Below are 7,530 nucleotides of genomic sequence, written 5' to 3' on the forward strand. Positions count from 1 at the left end.
CTCGGATCCTAGACATGCCAGTGTCTGCTGTTCCTGAGTCGGAGCCCGTGTCTGCTGTTCCTGAGTCGGAGCCCGTGTCTGCTGTTCCTGAGTCGGAGCCCGTGTCTGCTGTTCCTGAGTCGGAGCCCGTGTCTGCTGTTCCTGAGTCGGAGCCCGTGTCTGCTGTTCCTGAGTCGGAGCCGGTGTCTGCTGTTCCTGAGTCGGAGCCGGTGTCTGCTGTTCCTGAGTCGGAGCCGGTGTCTGCTGTTCCTGAGTCGGAGCCCGTGTCTGCTGTTCCTGAGTCGGAGCCGGTGTCTGCTGTTCCTGAGTCGGAGCCCGTGTCTGCTGTTCCTGAGTCGGAGCCGGTGTCTGCTGTTCCTGAGTCGGAGCCGGTGTCTGCTGTTCCTGAGTCGGAGCCCGTGTCTGCTGTTCCTGAGTCGGAGCCCGTGTCTGCTGTTCCTGAGTCGGAGCCCGTGTCTGCTGTTCCTGAGTCGGAGCCCGTGTCTGCTGTTCCTGAGTCGGGTCTGGTGGTTCCGATTTCGGTGGTCCGGAGACGGAGGAGGAGAAGGAGAAGAGCCTCTTCATCGGGTCGTCTGGTGGTTTCTAACCCAGAGACCAGCCCGGAGGTAACTGCCATCCCTGCCGCCCCGGTTCCTGAGCCGGTGTCTGTTGCTGTTCCTGAGCCGGTGTATTTTGCTGTTCCTGAGCCGGTTGCTGTTGTTGTTCCTGAGCCGGTGGTGTCTGTTCCAGTGCCTGAGCCGGTGGTGTCTGTTCCAGTTCCTGAGCCGGTGGTGTCTGTTCCAGTTCCTGAGCCGGTGGTGTCTGTTCCAGTTCCTGAGCCGGTGGTGTCTGTTCCAGTTCCTGAGCCGGTGGTGTCTGTTCCAGTTCCTGAGCCGGTGGTGTCTGTTCCAGTTCCTGAGCCGGTGGTGTCTGTTCCAGTTCCTGAGCCGGTGGGGTCGTCTCCGCCCTGGCCGCCCGAGGGGTCGTCTCCGCCCTGGCCGCCCGAGGGGTCGTCTCCGCCCTGGCCGCCCGAGGGGTCGTCTCCGCCCTGGCCGCCTGATGGACTGTCGTCTCCGCCCTGGCCGCCAGATGGACTGTCGTCTCCGCCCTGGCCGCCAGATGGACTGTCGTCTCCGCCCTGGCCGCCCGAGGGGTCTTCACCGCCCTGGCCGCCCGAGGGGTCTTCACCGCCCTGGCCGCCCGAGGGGTCTTCACCGCCCTGGCCGCCCGAGGGGTCTTCACCGCCCTGGCCGCCTGATGAACTGTCCGCTTCGCCCTGGCCGCCTGATGAACTGATGAATTATTGGTTTAGTTGTCCCACCTGTCCTGCTCGTTACCCTCCTTGTTTGCCTCCCTATTTAGTCTTCCTGTGTTTGCTGCCCTGTGCTGGTTCGTTATTCATGTTACGTGTTTCCGTGTTACCCTCCCGTTTGTTTCCGTGCCTTGGAAGTTATACCTTACCTGTGAAGGCTGGGGTTTCACCCCAGCCCGCAGCTGGCCTGTGTGGCTAGAATGGGAACTATTCTTGCAAGAATAAATATATCTTTTTCTTTTAAATACAATTTGGATCTTGACGTCTCTTTTGCCTGGGAATGCTGTGATTTGTAAAATATTGTTTTTGCCACAACAAGAAGTCAAGAATGAAAATTTGCAGCCTCTTACCCAGAAATCCAAATAATTTGTTTTCCAGATTCAGTGTGACATTTGTTTACGGTAGTTCCACCATATGTACGTTCAAGGCCCACCAACAGAGGAGGCCTTCCTGTGTACTGCTTGTACTCCTTAGTTTTCTGTACATTGTTGTTCTGGAGGACCAGTACAATACACATAGTATTACATTACACCTTCCAGGTTTGTGTCTTCTTATCTTAAATAAAATTCTTTATTTTGCTTGAAAAATGGCTTACAATATATTGATTAATAAATTAATTGCACAATTGCCTTAACCCAATCCCAATTCTACCCCTTTACCCTTCGTCTACCCCTAACCCTTCGCCTTCCCCTTGACCCTTGAAACAGAGTGGGAAGGCGTAGGGATGAAAATATTCCCCTAGGAAATGGGACACCACTACTACACCGTTACACGTCATTATACGTCGTCGCCTACGTCACAGGAGATGCGCCGATGTTTATCACAAACTTCCAAGATGCACAGGACTTGTACACAGGACTTGTTTTCTGTGGTGTTGTATTAACACGTTGGAGGTACAGACCTATGTTTGTCCTATTTATTTATTTACTGTGTGAAACTGTGTGAAATACGACATTGTGTGGCGTTCATGTGCGTTCAACTCATAAATACGATCTTTACGAGATGACTTGAACGCACCAATAGCTTGTGTGCTTTGTTCGGGGGAGAGGAGATTTTTTTTACAAACGTTTCTTTGAAGGAACTGACCGTAAATATGAACACAAGATTGAATGTAACAAAGCAAATCATTATTTGTCGTTAAAATACTTATTAAAGCCAACAATTCTTACATTTATGGTCTAATTTTTTGCTTGGGCAGCCATTTTGCGTCTGTAGCCGGTGTATGCAGTGACACTTCTCATACCCCTTCGTTTGAAGTGTGGTCCTGAAAAATCTTTGTTTGAAGGGCTATCTGGCCCTTCCCCCTAGCCCTCCCCCTCCAACCAAAAGAGAATCGAGACAGCCCTACCCCTCCACGTGCACGCGCAAAACAGAGGGGAAGGGGAAAGTGAAGGGGTAAGGGGTAGAATTGGGATTGGCCCTAACTTTCTTTTGATTGATTAATAAACTAATACTTTTTTATGTAAACAGCATGTCAAAAACAGTTTCCAAAGTTATTGTCTTACTGTATATTTTGTACATTCAAGCGATGAAGAAAGTGGATACAGGATCTACTGTATCCTATTATATATTAAAACTGAAAGTGTACTGGAGACTCACTTCAAGTTAGGGCCTAAGCTTTAAGAATTCCTAGATGCAAAAGGGGGGTATAAGTGTTCTGGTGTGTGGAAGTGTTTGATGTTCATTTTGCAGGAGCTTTTGTGTTTAGAGTGGTGAGGAAAAACTGAAACTGTTTCGTAGTCTGGTGGTGGCAGCGCGGATGCTCTGGGTAGAAGGGTGAAGTGGGTGTGTGGAGTCCTTCATGATGCGGATGGTCCTCCAAATACACTGAGCATTGTAAATGTCATAAATTGGTGGGAGTGCAGTTCCTATGATCTTACTAGCTGTCTTCACTATCCGCTGTGGACTGAAGGCCCGACAATTCCAACGCCAGAAAGTGATGCAGCTGAATGAAACACTCTCTATGTGGTGTGGTGGGGTGGGGGGGTACTTTCCTTGCTTTCTTCAGGCGCCACAGGAAGTCGAGACGTTGATAGGCCATCATCTGTGCATTATGGAGAGGAGATACTTTTTATAACATGTTTAAAAACAGTCTGAAAAAATCTGTATCCCACTATAACTTTTGTCAGGAAACAATAAACGTGTCCATATTCACTGCTGTTATTAGACAGTATGTGAATTATTCACAAAATAAAACACTTGATGATAGGCCATCATCTGTAGATTTTTTTGGGGGGGATACATATTTTGTCAGGTCGAAAATACGGTCTGAAAAAATCTGTATCCCACTATAACTTTTGTCAGGAAACAATAAACTTGTCCATATTCACTGCTGTTATTAGACATTATGTGAATTATTCACAAAATAAAACACTTGATGATAGGCCATCATCTGTAGATTTTTTTGGGGGGAGATACATATTTTGTCAGGTCGAAAATACGGTCTGAAAAAATCTGTATCCCACTATAACTTTTGTCAGGAAACAATAAACTTGTCCATATTCACTGCTGTTATTAGACATTATGTGAATTATTCACAAAATAAAACACTTGATGATAGGCCATCATCTGTAGATTTTTTTTGGGGGGGATACATATTTTGTCAGGTCGAAAATACGGTCTGAAAAAATCTGTATCCCACTATAACTTTTGTCAGGAAACAATAAACGTGTCCATATTCACTGCTGTTATTAATCATGATGTGAATTATTCACAAAATTAAACACTTGAGGATAGGCCATCATCTGTAGATTTTTTTGGGGGGGATACATATTTTGTCAGGTCGAAAATACGGTCTGAAAAAATCTGTATCCCACTATAACTTTTGTCAGGAAACAATAAACTTGTCCATATTCACTGCTGTTATTAGACATTATGTGAATTATTCACAAAATAAAACACTTGATGATAGGCCATCATCTGTAACGTTAGCTACACTCGCTTTGTGTATTCACAGACATTGTCAATTCATTGCAAATTTAGTCCGATCGTTAGCCTATAGAATAAAAGCAATTATTTTGATAGATGTGCCACGTGATAGCTGTCTTTGCTAAACCTCATTGAAAAAACAACAATAGTAAAACGATAACTTAAATAATTTACGTGTTATAGTTTAATTTACCTTGGTCAAACAAACGGCCCACCTTCACTGCTGAATGCGTGCGCGCTCCCGCGACCGGGGATACACTTTCTTTCAGGGGTAAGTACATTGGCACGACACCGGTAATGTTGTATATTTCATTAATACATGGGTTTAATCACACCCATTTGTCTGTATATTGCATAGAACTTAACGGAATATTTACTATGAATGTAAAACGTGGACTTATACGAGAAGTCGTAAAGAAATTGGAATATAGTAGGCTACTTCTTTTTTTTTTAAATGACACAAAATTCCTTTAACATATTATACAAAACAATCTGCGGATTTGGGGTAAATTCGCGAACAAGACCTTAACATATCCAGTTGTAACTCCAAAAAAATTCAAACAAGCACACAAGACTGCAATACCAGAATGTTCTCCACAAGAGGGCAGCAGAACAACAGAACTTGAGCGAGAAACAGGCCGAAACTTTCAGCATTAGCCATTCCACCCGTCCCGATGGGTAAGATTTCTGCCCCCAGGACATTGTATTTATAAATAAAGGCTACATGAAAATAATTATATCTAAAATACATTTTATTATTAAGAAAAGTGTCCTGAACATTAATTGTACTGCAAATTTTAAATATATAATTTAAAACATTAATAAAAACTACTGAGAATACTAGAAAAATAGAATTTGTTACATGTCCCCTCTATCTAAACATAAATTATATCATGAATCATTAAAATATTTCAGAAATGTTTTTTTTTTTTTTTTCAATTGTTTGTGTTGTGTTTTTTTCCCTCCATCCATAATATAAATCCATAATATTTTATATAAAAAATACACATTTTTGTCGGGTCCACAGGTTTTCACTCATTCCTGTTATCCTTACAAATCGCCCCCTCTAAAAAACTTGGAACAAGCCACAAGACACATTTTCATCTGGAAGTTGCATCATCTGGAGCTTATGGAGGCATGAAATTCTAACATGAGGCATGAGATTAAATTCTAACTATGAGAAGGTCAATCTCAACATACTGTCCTGTTACCTAAATTAATTCTTCAGATGTTATCTGTTTATTTAAAAATAAAAATATTAACTTTAAGTAGGTCATATAATTTGCTCAGTGTCCTCATTAGTGTGTGCTAGGTGGCCATATGTCGTGTATTTGATAACTTTTTGCTTAAAAACTCAGTTTTGTTACTTTCAGTTCTGTTACTCATATGAAAAATACCAGGAGTGAGTTAAAGTAACAGGAGTGAGTAGAGTCCTCTGTTTTGTTGATTTAAATAGTTGATATAATAATATTCACCTGATTTATGAGTTTTACTTAAATTGTAAACATTATTAGTTTTACAATGTGAATGAATACCATTCTTCCAGGGAGCCAGTCCACCACGAAGTGACTACAACTTTTTGTCTTCGTCTTTCTTATATATTTCATAGAAGATGGAGAGAACCCTGGTGCCAGAAACACTCACAAGGCATTCTGCAAGGGAAGGAGCAAGACACACCCGAAACTCTCTCTTTTTCCCCCTTTCTGTCTTAACTTCCCTCTTTCTCTCTTCTCTTATCTTCTCTTCTCTTCTCTTCTCTTCTCTTCTCTTCTCTTCTCTTCTCTTCTCTTCTCCACCTCCTTCGCTGTACATCCCTTCAACTCAGGAATATCATTCACACAGTCATGTACACACTTCCTCTCTCTCTCTCTCTCTCTCTCTCTCTCTCTCTCTCTCTCTCTCTCTCTCTCTCTCACACACACACACACACACACGCACGCACACACACACACACACACACACACACACACGGACACACACACACACACACACACACACACACACACACACACACACACGGACACACACACACACACGGACACTCATCTTGTCTTAAAAAATAAAGAAAATAATTTCTTAACAAAATAAAGTTAAACCACTGTTATTGTCAGTTTGATCAGGTCCATCATTTATACAATTGTTTAATAAAAATAAATTATAAAAAAAGCAACTTTATGCTTTGGTCTTCTTTAATCTTTAATTATTTTTTTTTATTAAAATACACCTTGCTTCAATATATATAATGATTTTTTTTTTTGTATTACCATATACAATTTGATTACCATATAATCAACAATTTATTTAAAATAAACACTTTCTTGAGGGGAACACGAAGTAATTCTTAAAATTATCTATCTTAAAATCTTCCTGGTCTACTGACATTTGTTAAGACGTCTGTTTTAAACATTACAACCCTAGTGAAAAAAAAGTATACTTTATTGTATTTGAAATATATTACCTTTTTCAATAGTGCATTGCAAATATACACAAATTGTACTATCTTTAAATATATTAAAAGTATATTAGCATCATGCTTTTACCTATTATCTCTATACAACTTTTTAACACACTTTAAATAATTGTACTTTAGTATATTTTATAAAAATATATTTTTTCAATATATACTTGAAGTGAAAATTCAGTTATTTTAGGTATATTTTAACTGTGTGCTGGAAATGATCACAATGCATTAAAGTATACTTTCAAAATACATTATAGAATACAATAGTATGTTGTACAAAGTATAGCTTTAGGCTATCTATCTAATAATGTACATTTGTTATTGAACATCATACTCAAACATTTCACACCACGATAGTCTCGTGGGCAAGTGCGCTGACAGGCTATCGGGGGTTCGAGGGTTCCGGCTCGTGGACCTTTCCTGATTTGATCTCTCTCTCTCTCTCTCTCTCTCTCTCTCTCTCTCTCTCTCTCTCTCTCTCTCTCTCTCTCTCTCTCTCTCTCTCTCTCTCCTCTCTCCCACCTCACTTCGTAAAAAATATATAGGCCTACTTTTAAATAAAATTAAACAATATATATATATATATATATATATATATATATATATACCATAAGTGTGTACATAAGAATTTTATGTAGGCTACTTGCTACACAAATAAAGTACACTTTAAAATCACTAATCAAGCATGTAACCTAATTAGTCCCTACACAGGCATAGGCCTACTTAAATTTTGCTATACTAAATATAATTGAAGTTGTTCCAATTTAGTACACAAAAGTACACTAAATACACTTAAAGTTATGCTTTACTACAATTTAATTACAACGAAAATATAGGCTACTCAGTACAA

This window comes from Phoxinus phoxinus (assembly GCF_949152265.1).
Source record: "Phoxinus phoxinus genome assembly, chromosome: 6".
Classification (NCBI taxonomy): Eukaryota; Metazoa; Chordata; class Actinopteri; order Cypriniformes; family Leuciscidae; genus Phoxinus; species Phoxinus phoxinus.